The 12,646-nt window shown below is 36.5% G+C and overlaps 1 long non-coding RNA gene across 1 annotated transcript in view; it reads right to left on the bottom strand.

The window, feature by feature from the left end:
• Positions 1-1,347: 1,347 nt before the first annotated feature.
• The window catches only part of LOC143681485 (uncharacterized), a 320,995-nt gene continuing 309,696 nt past the window's right edge, over positions 1,348-12,646 (bottom strand). The window contains exon 3 of the long non-coding RNA XR_013174674.1: positions 1,348-1,568. This is a non-coding gene — a long non-coding RNA (uncharacterized LOC143681485). The remainder of the gene's footprint in view (positions 1,569-12,646) is intronic.

Raw genomic sequence — 12,646 nt, 5'->3', positions numbered from 1 at the left:
TAAATGTACTCTTTCCCCCAAACTTCAACAAAACTTCTCCAAACATGTAAGAAGTGTAGGAGTACTGGTGCATGTGTGCGTGCATGTGTGTCACTTTTAAAAAGTTGATACATGTAAAAAAATACATGGTACTTAGGAAACTCTCTAAGAATGTTAATTCTTATTGTTTTTAATTTTAATATGATTTACCATTTACAACTTTGCCTAGAGAAAGAAAGGTTCTTACAATATTATGACACACATAAGCAGTGCTATTAAATACTTTTTTAACATGGAAAATATTGAAAAAGTAATTTCACTAGGGATGAGGGTACGATGCTTACTATCATGAAGCAAAAATTTAATTCTAAGTTTCCCAGTTGGTAGTCATAATAAAAACACAATGGGTTATTTTTTTGTCTTTCACTAACTTGAGAAAAAACATATATTTGTATATAAAGAAAAAAATTTCCTGGCCCAAAATCCCATGAGTTTATTTTGTGGTGTGATGAATTAAGAGCCTTTGACAAACATGAAAAGGGCAATCTGTTAAATCTAGTTTGTTTTTTCAGTAGTAATTTTCCTATAAATAGCCTAGATGAAAGCTGAAGACATAACATTAAATCATAACTTCAAAGGCAGTTCTTTGGGGACCAAAGATAATTGAGACTAGAAACACTTCTTCCTCTTATTTCAATCATATAAAGATATATCTGGAGCTTGGAGAACCTAAAGGAATGATTTGGTTAAGATGACCACTGTAAGATGAATTATTATTTCTCATGAATATTTCTGAATATCACATATATTGCTTGCATGCCTCCTGAGCAAACAAAGCATGCATACACCAAAGGCCACACATACTATATCATATACACTACAATTATGCATACAGTTTTGAACATTTTTGTTTCTGCCTTACATGAAGTTAAAAAAAATATATCTTTCTTAAGGGTTCCAAAATTTTGCTTTGAATGATAGGAAACATTCATATGTATTCAAAGTAATATTAATATGGAAGCATTCAATGTGACCAAGAATACTTATTATTATATGTATCTCCCACTTTGAAAAGAAAAATTACTATACATATATGGAGTGATTATTCATAATATGAAAAATCATTTGCTTGACAAAAGTTATCGTGGCAAAGTTCTTACTCCCCAAGTGCATTTTCCCGACTTTATAAATAACTGACTCCTTGAAGGAGAAGAAGCTGGAAAACAAAGAAAGCTCAGCTTTGTAAAACGTAAGGCAGCACTGCCAACGGACGTTCAATCAGAAGTTACAACATAAGCCAATGGGGAAGGATGAATCAATTTACCGTCTAATTTTCAGGAACTCATTGCCCTTACTAAAATGCCTTGTTATACAAATAACCACACATGATCTAAATGACACTTGATAGTGTGTATCATCCATTAATTAAAGCTTTCTTATTAAAGACATCCTAAGAGCTATCCATTTTCAAGTTTAGGACATATTCTTAGCATATTAAAATATTGCAGTGAAATATATGTCATATTTCCAACCAAATATAAGCAGAGTTCAGAAAAAAAATGCAAGTGGCAGAATTTGTCCTTTCTTACCTGTTATAAGAGAAGAAGCCACAGTTCACAAGTCCATACATATCCAAAGAGAGGACGCCAAAGGGAGAGAAAAAGAGAAAAAAGGGATTATTTTGGGCAACATCAAAGTGCAGGTAAAATAAAATGCAACATTTTACAAAGAAAACCAGTACCCTCCTATATCAGAAGGTTCTGATTGTGTGCTCAGTCAAATTCTTTCTTTTTTTCTAATAAGCAAAGCTCAGTTAATTTGTCTGTATTGTGGTTGGCCACCTTCTCTATACACTGGAAGGTAGAACAACAGTACAGCTGTTTCTATTGACAATGACAGATGTACATACCATTTTGGGCACAATTCAACAATATAGAAAGTCCTAGCAGAAAATGTTAAGCATGCCTTATGTTATCAGTGTGTGCGCATTCAGCGGCCGGAACCCTAAAGTCATGTTCAAACCCATGTTGAAAAGGGACTTATGAGCTAAATGTGAATTGTGAATGTGGCCCAGGATCCAGTTATTTGCTCTGCTTTGTTTGAATATTCCTTGCTATTCTAAAATACACAGGAGCTAATGCTAGAAGCCGTGGAGTATAGACACCAAACATGGCCTTTGCTTTTCACATCTAATATTCTACATAAATGACATCCATATCACACAAATGGGTGTAAGGAGACACCAGTATGAGTTCTGAATCTGAGTTCACCTAAAAGCCCCCAATGCCAGCCCCACCAAAAGCATTATCCTTGTTAAATTAAAAAATGTTTTCCTTTCAGGGATAACTCATTTAGAAATGATAATTTAAGCACAGAGCATTCTCTCAGATTATTTAGCAGACAGCTAGCATGTTTCTAAGGCAATGGGCACCCCTCCCAACCCCAAACCAGCATCAATTTAACACGTTTCACTAGGAAACCTCAAATAACCTCCTGCATTTTACCTTTCAAAATGAGCTATTAGGGTTTGCTTTGCTCTTGGTAAATAAGATTTTCTCTATTAGTGTCTTCTTACTTTTTTATCTTCTTAACCACTTTACTTGAATTGAGGAGGAACAGGAAAAACCAACCCAAAAAAACCAGACCTCCCTTTCAAACCTTTTCAAAACCAAACCAAGCTCACCTCCAATAGACTTGAGATACTTCAAAACAAACTGACCACAACCGAACAGGGCCCAACCCTTAAACTTATCTACCCTTCATGGATTCTTCCAGATGACTGTCTCACATCTTAAAGTTCCCAGTCAGCCTTTTGATTTGTCCAAATTTTGCCAGAATATACACTTCCTAAACCGGAAATGTCACCTATTTAGAAAGACTGACCCAATGACATTTTTGCTACTGAATAATACATATCACCTCAGCTTATTGCCTTTACTATTGAGAATGTAATATGCCAGGTCAAGTCTGCTCTAATTGCAGCTCCCTAGCTACTGATGTTAATTATACTATACGTCTAATCCAAATAAATTTAAGGACTCCCACTGTATAGAAATTTAAAAGGGAAGTCCATACATATCTAAAAAGAATTTTGAAACTATCATGTATCTTAGCCTACATGACCTAAGTTCAAACATATTTGTTGGTAACATCAGTTTTCATTCATTCATTTCCAACCAGCTAACCAGCCAGCCATTGACTTGACAACCATTTAAGGATAACTCACTATGTGCCAGTCACTGTGTTAGGTGCTGATATATAAAGAAATATGAGATAAAAAAAACTTATTTTCTCAAAGATTTCCATTTCTTGCTTGAGACAAAGATGCTCAGTAATATAATGTGGTGAGTAATATAATATCACTTCACAATATGTTAGTGAAGTATGTATAATGATCATGGAATCATGTACTACAGATTTCTCAAAATGAATACATTTCCTAATTCTGAGACCATACTTTATCCTTCCATCACAAGGAAGATAGAAGTTAGACATATCTTTTCAAATAAAAAATGTGACAATGTCAGAAGGCTTATTTAAAATGTTTTAACCAATTCCTGTGGCCTTTACATGGACAGTCTATCCAGCCATGGGTATTTTGGCTCTGTCCTCCTGTCTACCTCACCCCAAACTACTGCCCATTGTTCTCTGACCTCCAAACACATTTTCCTCCTTTCAGTTTTTCAACTATTCTAGGCTATTTCCATTATCAGGCTTTCGTACCTGCTTTTCTCTCTGAGTGGAGGCAATAGAGCTGTGTTCCCTCACCGGCTCCATCTTTCTTCTGAGTAATTCCTACTCACACTTCTGATCTCTAGAATCACTTCCCTGATATGGATCCAAAATCTGGTCATTTTCATGATGAAATGCATTCATAAAACCATACCCATTTCCTTCAGAATTTAGACCTCAGTTTGCTTTTATGCTCTCATTAATGTGAATATCTCATTATAACTCTCTAAACAGAGACTGCATCTGATTTTTTTATTGTTTATCTAGTGCCTTGTATCTGACATACTGTAAGAGCCCAATAAATACTGTTCATTTTCAAATATATTGATGAATTAAGAACCACTTTTAGTGCTAGGGAAGTAACACCAGGACGAAAATAAACATTTGTTGGGAGTGCAAAAAAGCCAGAAAGAAGCAAACAGTGTTCAAAAGCACGGCTATGACTCTATATTTTTCTATTTAACTATTTTTCCTTGGGTTTCCTTTAGATATTATGATATCAACAACCAAAAGCAGATCACGCATATACAGATTAATTTATCTGTTTAGTTGTTCACTGTCCTTTAGATTTTCATTTTACCTACTTCCTTTTTAAATTTTGATTGAACTTGAAGTGGGGAAAGACAATAGCTGGATAGAACTGAAAAGAAGTAATTCCGAAAGCTGATCAGGACACAGATAGAGTAAGCTGCCTCAGCCCAGGAAATGGCCTTAATCAAGTTATTTGATTGTTATGAGCTTCTAATAGCACTGCCAAGACGTCCAAATGAAAACTTAGTTTCGAAAGAACAGACAAGGCTATATCCAGGCTGCACTTTCTAGAAAATAATATATATACAAAATGTAATTCCAAAGATATTGAAATGTATTGTCAATTGTCATATGAACATAAAATACACTGTTTGGTTTCAAGGAGCTAGATTTCAAAGTAACGATCTCAGTATCGTAACAAGTCTCTGGATCATGCGCCACTGGGACATAAGACAAAAGAAAGCAGATTGACAGACCAAAATAATGAGATGGCATTTGCCCAGGGAAAGGGCCCTGAAGACCAGAGTTAAGGGTAATTACTAAATATCATCACTGTAGAAATGCATAGCTCTCTGAGTTATCTTTAATAGGAATATTTATCAAACATCACAATGTAATGAGAGGTGCTGTGAATAACATACTTGAAGACAAGCATGGAAAAAAAGAGAAAAGAGCAGTTTGCTGAAACTTTCAGCATTAGGTACAGATTTTTTTCCCACTTTTACCCTTTTATTTTTGGAGTTGATTAAGCACAGAGGGTAGAGATCTAAGAGCAAGAAAGCAAGCATGTTGTAAAGACAACAGGGTGAGTAGGACACAGAGTGAATAAAGAAGGAAGAAAGAAACTAGGGTGAGTGAGCAGAGAGCACAGCATGGCCATAGAAAAAGAATTTTTAAAAATAATTAGTTTCCCTTTAGAGCTTGACACATAGTCCTTTATAGTTTTCAAAACACGTCACACACATGATATTATCCCACTTCACGTCAAGCCTGTGAGGCAGCCAGGGCAGGGATCACCGCCCTGATTCTTCTTTTCTAGCTTTTCCAGCTGATCTCCTGAGGCTCAGAGAGGTTACAAGTTGCCCCAAATCCCAGAAACAGTGAGCAGGAGAGCAGGATGAATCTGCACACTCTTTTGATGGCTGAAAGAATCTGGGGAAGGCAACAAAGAAACCTTGCCTTTTGAGACAGGCAGAAGGTGAGCCTGTGTAACTGCTGGTGCTATTACCAGTCAGTGGCTTAAGGAGAGCTGATTACAGAAAAGGAGAAGCCCTCAGCTGGCCAGACAGCACTTGATTAAGTCTTATTTTTCACTCTTAATTCATTCTACAAACATTTAATGCAAGCCTACTGTTGGGGATTGAATCACATCCCCCACAAAAGATACGTTCAAGTCTTAATCCATGTTTCTGAGGATGTGAACCCATTTGTAAACAGGACCTTGGAAGATGCTATTATTACTTAACGCATGGACTCATTTGTGAGTAGGATCTTGGAAGATATTATTTAGATTAAATCAGAATGAACCTTAATCCCTCTGCCCAGAGGCTTTATAAAGAGAAGAAATTCATACATAGGCAGTCAGAAGAAGGCAGAAGGCAGCAGAAACCAGAAGAGCAAACACTAGGGGAGAGAAATGGTCATGGGACAGAGGATTGCTGAAATGCTACAGACTTTGGAGAAAACAAGCCATGCCAATACCTTGATGTTTGTCTTCAAACCCGTAGGGCAATAAATTCATCCTGTTTAAGTCAATGGCAGTATTTGTCAAAGCATCCTTGGAAAACTAAGACACGTACTCCACTGGAAAAGAGCAGTGTGCTAAAGGGAAACTAAGTAGTTTGAGTACCTTTTGCTTATATTCATTCCAAACCATAAACAGGATTGGTTAATCACAAAAATATCTTAATCTAAAAGGCCTTATTTTCTATTTTATAGCCTGGGATGTAGGGTTTTAATAAGTAAAGAAAATTTCTTTATTTCCTTTGTATAAAAAACATAGGAATCTAAATTCACCATATGTGTCATGTACATTTCTGTCCTCTGCCTTAGATACCAGTTGTGCTGGTCTTACTATAGAGAGAGACGGACCTTGGATCCTACTGAAAGGAAGAAACCACTTCTCTCTCTCTACTTATACAGGAAGAAAATGAAGAAATATTTCTAGTTGTGATTGCTTTTTTAATCAACACATTTTTTAAAATCTCACTTTATATTACAAGCTTTCCTCAACAGCTTTGGTAAGAATTCTAGATTATGTGTTCTTTTATTTCACATAGCTCATCTTATTGTATTTAACTGGTGTTTTGGTTTGCTGATGTTGCCAAAATACAATATACTAAAAATGGACTGGCTTTTTTAAAGGGAATTTATTAAGTTACAAGTTACAATTCTAAGGCCATGAAGACGTCAAATTAAGGCATCAACAAAAGGATACCTTCACTCGAGAAAGGCTGATCCCATCCGGGGTTTCTCTGTCACATGTGAAGGCACATGGCAATGCCTGCTGTCCTTCTCTCCTGGTTTCTGGTTCAAACAGCTTTCTGTTTCTTCTGCATCTCCAGACATCTGTGCTGGATCTCTTCAGGTTCTGGCTATTTCTCTGAATCCTTGCTTAGCACCAAGGGTATTTCTGTCTGGCTCTCCAAGCATCTCCAGATATCTGTGTCTCTCTGCTCTCCATATGGGTTCTGAGCTCTTGCTCTCTCCGTGAGCTCTTTTAAGGACTCCAGTAAATTAAATAAGAACTACCTTGGATGGTAGGCATCATGCTCCATGGAAATAATCTAATCAAAGGGTCACGCCCACAATTTGAGTGAGTCACATCTCCATGGAAACAATCTATTCAAGAGGTCCTACCCCATTATAGGCCTTCCCCCGCACGATTGGATTCAGATTTAAAGAACATGGCTTTTCTGAGCTATACAACAGTTTCAGACCAGCACAACTGGTATCTAAGGCAGAGGACAGAAATGTACATGACATATATGGTGAATTTAGATTCCTACGTTTTTTATACAAAGGAAATAAAGAAATTTTCTTTACTTATTAAAACCCTACATCCCAGGCTATAAAATAGAAAATAAGGCCTTTTAGATTAAGATATTTTTGTGATTAACCAATCCTGTTTATGGTTTGGAATGAATATAAGCAAAAGGTACTCAAACTACTTAGTTTCCCTTTAGCACACTGCTCTTTTCCAGTGGAGGTAAATAGTTCATAAGTCCATGGACATTGTGGACTCACCTCACAATATGCTGGAACCATACTCCTGTAATTCCACAATCTGAACTGGGGATTGCTGGCAAATTGTTTTCCCAGCATTGCACCAAGCTTCCTCATAGATGAACTTTTAATGGGAGACTTGCACCAAGACAGCAGAAGTTGGGCAGGAGTTGGGGAGGAGAATAACTAGTAGAAAGGGCAGCCCAGGAAGCCCAAAGGACAAAAAAATTGTGCAAAAAGATGCTTTAATAAACATTAATATTGACTTCAGGACAAAGTGGCCAAATTCCTGAAAGCCTACAGGACCTACATACCCTTCCCCATCTCATGAATCAACCCAAAACTTTGGAGTGTTATGTCCACTGTTACATACAGCTCCATACCCTTCTCTCCACATGTATAAACATTCTTACATTTTTAAAGTGCAGAACTTGTTAGTCTTTGTGATGGATGATACTAGCATTTTTCTCTCTTCTGAGCACAGAGAAGGATTCTTGTTATTGGGTGGGGCCAAATGACTAGTTCTAGCCAATGAGAGGTGAGTGGAATAAAATGGGCCATTTCTGGGCTAAAGCAGTGAAAAACTCATGCACAACCTTCCAGTCTTTCTTTCCCTTTGCCACAATGATTGTAAGTCTCATGTTGAGATGGAGGGCCACAAGACTGAAGCAACTAGATCACTGAGAATAGAGAAAAATCGCCCAAAAGAGTGGCCTAGACCTAAAATGGACTTTGTGTGATTGAGAAATAAAATTTTGTTAAGCTGTTGAGATTTGGGGGTTGTTTTATATAGCAGTATAAACTTAGTTTAACCTAACTTATACAGTCTATCTTTCCAAATTATTAATCACCAAGTTCTATTAATTGCATCTCCATATTTCTCAAATCCATCCAATTCTAACCGTTATCACTACCTTAAATTAGGTAATCATTTCCTCCTACCTGTATTAATGGAACAGGTCTCCCCGCCTCTGGTCCTGACCTATTCTAATCCATCCTCCTCTGAATATCCAGAGTCATCATTCTAACATCCAAACCTGAGCCTTTTGTTTCTTTACTTAAAATCATTCAATGTTTCCCCATTGCTCCAAGCATAAAGTGCAAATTTCTTCCCATAGCCTACAAGGTCCTTCATAATCAGATCTCTCTTCACCTCCCCATTTTCATCTTTTGACATTCCACACCTCATGCTTTAGCCCTATAAACATCTGTATTTCCCTGAATCTACCCAGGTATAGACTCATTGTTTATTTTTTCTGGAACACCATTGTCCACCCAATTTTCTCTAGGCTAATTCCTTAGAAAGATGTTCAAGCATCATCTTCCTTCCTGATTTCCTATGGTTGGATTAAGTGTTTCCAACCTCAACACTTACTCATCTTGTTAATGGTCACTATTTCAGAATCCTGTGTCTACCTGTCTCCTTAACGCTCTGCTCCTAGGACACCAACTTGTTGTTTTTCATTCATCATTCCATCATCAGAACCTAACACCTTTAACAACTAGACCTTTATTTTTAACAAATAGACCTTTATTTTTAACAAGTATTTGTCAAATGACTAAATGAATGAACAAATTCTTCAATTCAAGACACTTCTCTTGCTGTTCTCCTTCTCAGTTATCCCTAAGATATAGAACAGAAAGAAAGAGAAAGGACTTAGAGTCTGATCAGTCTGCCTTTAAATCCACCTCTGCCACTTGGCAGCTGTATGACACTGCACAAATAATCTGTCTGAACCCCAAAGTCTCCATTATAAAATGGGAGTAATCACATCTCTGTTATGAAGTTGTTGTAAAAACTGGAGTTCGGAATATAAGATAGCCATAGAATGAGAGGCACAAAGCAAATACTAAATATAAATTATAGGTATAATATCAATTGCTAGTTATTGTTTATCATATAAAAACTAGTCTGATGGCAGCAATAGAAATGCACTTACTTTCAAGTGATAGCAGTTTTCATTTCAAACAAGAACAAAGAGGAAACAATTAGGCTGGAGATGACTACGGAATTATATGGAGAATAATAGATTCCTACTCAATCTCTCAGCCAGCTTCCTCAGTTTTCCTCATCCTTTATATTTTTCTGTACACATTAATTTTGACGATACCCAACATTCCTTCTTTTTTTGCCTCATTGGGCTCCTACTTATTGCTCCTTGCTTCTTCTATATTTTCCTCTCTTCTTATCCAGAAAAGCCTTTTCTTGCATTTCCTTTTTTACATCTCTAGCCAAGAAGAAAGAGCCAGTTAATGAATGAATGAATAAAACTGAGCCATCTATTATTACTTAAAATACTAAGTTTTAATTCCAGGTCTTCAAACACTTACATCAGTCATTCACTCAACATACATTGGTTGAGCAGTGACTGTTCAGGGCTGGGGCACTGAGCTAGGTGCTATTTTCTCTCTAAGCAAACGTTAATTACTTAGTAACTACTGGTCATACCTAATTAGAATAAATTTTCTTAGAGTAAAAGTCAGTTCTTCTTCTTACTCAGGCAGAAAGAGAGATTTTGTTTTTTTCCTTTAATGATGTAGGTAGAAAATTTGTAGTATTTACTTTTTAGTGTATATGAGATTTACTTTTTAGTCATGAAATTTAGCCACCCTTTTGGTTGAACTAATAATGTAAGAGCATGCATGGATGTCAGTTCACCTAATCCAAGAATATGACCCCATAAATACATATATGCACTTATTTTTTTAACCTCCAAATCATATAGATGTCAGTAAAATATGAAGCATCATGACATATTAAAGGACATTATAGTATTTTTTATTTTTTGTTTTGTGTAACTTTATATTATCATTCCTAAAGGAAGCTGAATGACCTAAACCTGTCTTTTTTTAATAAGTCTGTCTTTATAAACCTTTTTCCCATATCCCATTCCCATAGCCAAAAGGTACATTTTTCTCTATATAAACTTAATGAGGCAGTAGTATAGTGGAGAGTATGCTGGTCAGGAATTCTAGTCTTACCATCCATTTAACAATGATTAAAGATGATTTTGGGAAAAAAATATTGACATCTGCTAGCCTTCAGGTTCTCAGGGATAGAATGGGGGGAGGGAGGGAAATACTACATTGTCAAAGTTTTAGTAAAAGGAATGATTTTTTAAGAGCCCCAGAAGTTGAAGAGTAACTTTCTCAGTAACTCGTGTCCAATATTAAATAGCCCTGCCATTCAGGAAATTCCTCCTTCCAATTTAAATCAATCCTTCATATGTGTGAAATACCCTGACTTATTTAGAGGAACTCAAGGACACAATCGAATCAAGATATTGTCATTTTAAGCTCTACTCCCAGCAGCCTTTGTTATCAACTTGTCCTCAGGGATTGGTATTCCTTCTTTAATATGGCAAATATGTCTCTGGTTTTCCATCTATTACACCACAAATATGTCTTTCTTTCTGTAATACAAAATACTACACAAAAAATATACCCCTGCCAAGTGAGTAATGCTTGGTAACATCCACAGGATCAAATGTCACCACAGGTAGTAAATTGTCTCAAGAAATGATTCAACTCTTAGCTCTCTGTGTCTTTTCAAAACCTAACCCAAGATATGTCCAGGGACCCTGAGCGGGTGTCTAGGAAAATGAACCTAATTGTCTGTGTTCTTGGAGTGTTAAGGCTTCAGCAAAGATGAAGATAGCCTAATTTTATCCTGTTTGTGTCAGATTTATTCCTTGAATTTAAGTTTTCACGAGGAATGAAGAAGCACCATCTATCCCTTTCAACAAAAGTTTATCTCTAATTTTCAGGGTTTGTTGCTTTCTTAAAGTAAAACTCTACCATTTCCCAAGCGATCCGTACATCTCAGCAGGTGAGTTAATGTTCCGCTGAGGCAACGTGAATATGAGGACTAAGAGACCAGGGTGCTTTGTCATTTCACGGTTCTTCCTGCTTTTCTTCCTCTTTCAGGCAGGTGAAGATTTTTGTATGAGGTCAAACTACTTATCATAAGTTCCATTTCAACTTCTGAATTCCTCATTTTAGACTATTACTATGCTTTTTTTTTTTTTCTCTGCTTTACCGTGATCACTTACATGACTTACAAGAGACAGAGTTACAGTGATTTCACTTTTTTTTTTTCCCCGTGATTATTGTTGGGTGAGTGAAGGACATGGATTAAGGAGTATAGACCATTGGTAAAAATAAACTCACAATAATTTAGGAGGTTTTTAATGATTAGTATTATCATTTGTAGCACTAGTTGCTGAATAATGCAGCTGTATTCTGACCAAATAGTGTCTGCTGTTATGTGCCTTACCAGACTGCTGATGGTTAAAGTGCAGGCAGAGGTTTCCAGGGAAATAAAAGAAAATGTGCAAAATCTATCTTGAAGGAGATATTACATAACTATTATCAAGCAACCTATACTATTATGCTGGTATTAGTGGCCAAGGCCGCAAGGAAAATGAGAATTTGTGGAACATATTTTCGTAGCTGTGTTAACCTCCTGTCATCCCTGTTTAGTATGTCCAGAGTTACATAAACATACACTGCCTTATTAAAAGGCATTGCTTAGTCTGGGGAGCAGGCTTTTAAGCTATTGCCACCACCTTCTTTATTGGTCCAAAACCAAGAATGCAGAAGACTGGAAAGTAACAAAAGCTCAGAGAACTGAATACATTCTGAATCCAAGTATATTCAGGACACTGGTATAAGACATCAGGGAGGGAGTTTCCAAATGTAAAATATTAATTAAATGTTCTATGTAGGAACTAAATACAGTTTCACTGGTGAGAGAGTGAGCTTACACTTTAACCTTGAACCATGCATATTCTACTTGGCAATTTCCTACAACTGGCAACTGCTTCCCCATAAGATAATATGCTTCAATAGCCAATCAACAGACAGAATATTTAGGGTTTTGAATTCTCAGCATGGCACCCAGCTTCTCTGCGATCTTGGTAATTAATAAAAAGTCCATGCCTCAGTGTCTCATGTGAATATTAAAACTATGAAGAGAAATCCAAAGATATTCTAAAAGAAATAGCTAAAAACAAATTTTGAATAGAGACAATAATTGCTGTCGGCTGCAAGAATTTTCTGTCCTTCCTTTTCCAAGTATGCTGAATAAACCTCCCTGGTGCAAATATTCCAGAGAAGTAGTGCTTTCTGGATGTCTGATTTCTCTTTATTGTAGCCAAATTATTCTTTCATCTAGTGT

The sequence above is a fragment of the Tamandua tetradactyla genome, chromosome 4 (assembly GCF_023851605.1).
Source record: "Tamandua tetradactyla isolate mTamTet1 chromosome 4, mTamTet1.pri, whole genome shotgun sequence".
Taxonomy (NCBI): Eukaryota; Metazoa; Chordata; class Mammalia; order Pilosa; family Myrmecophagidae; genus Tamandua; species Tamandua tetradactyla.
This window is presented reverse-complemented; position numbering and strand designations above follow the sequence as displayed.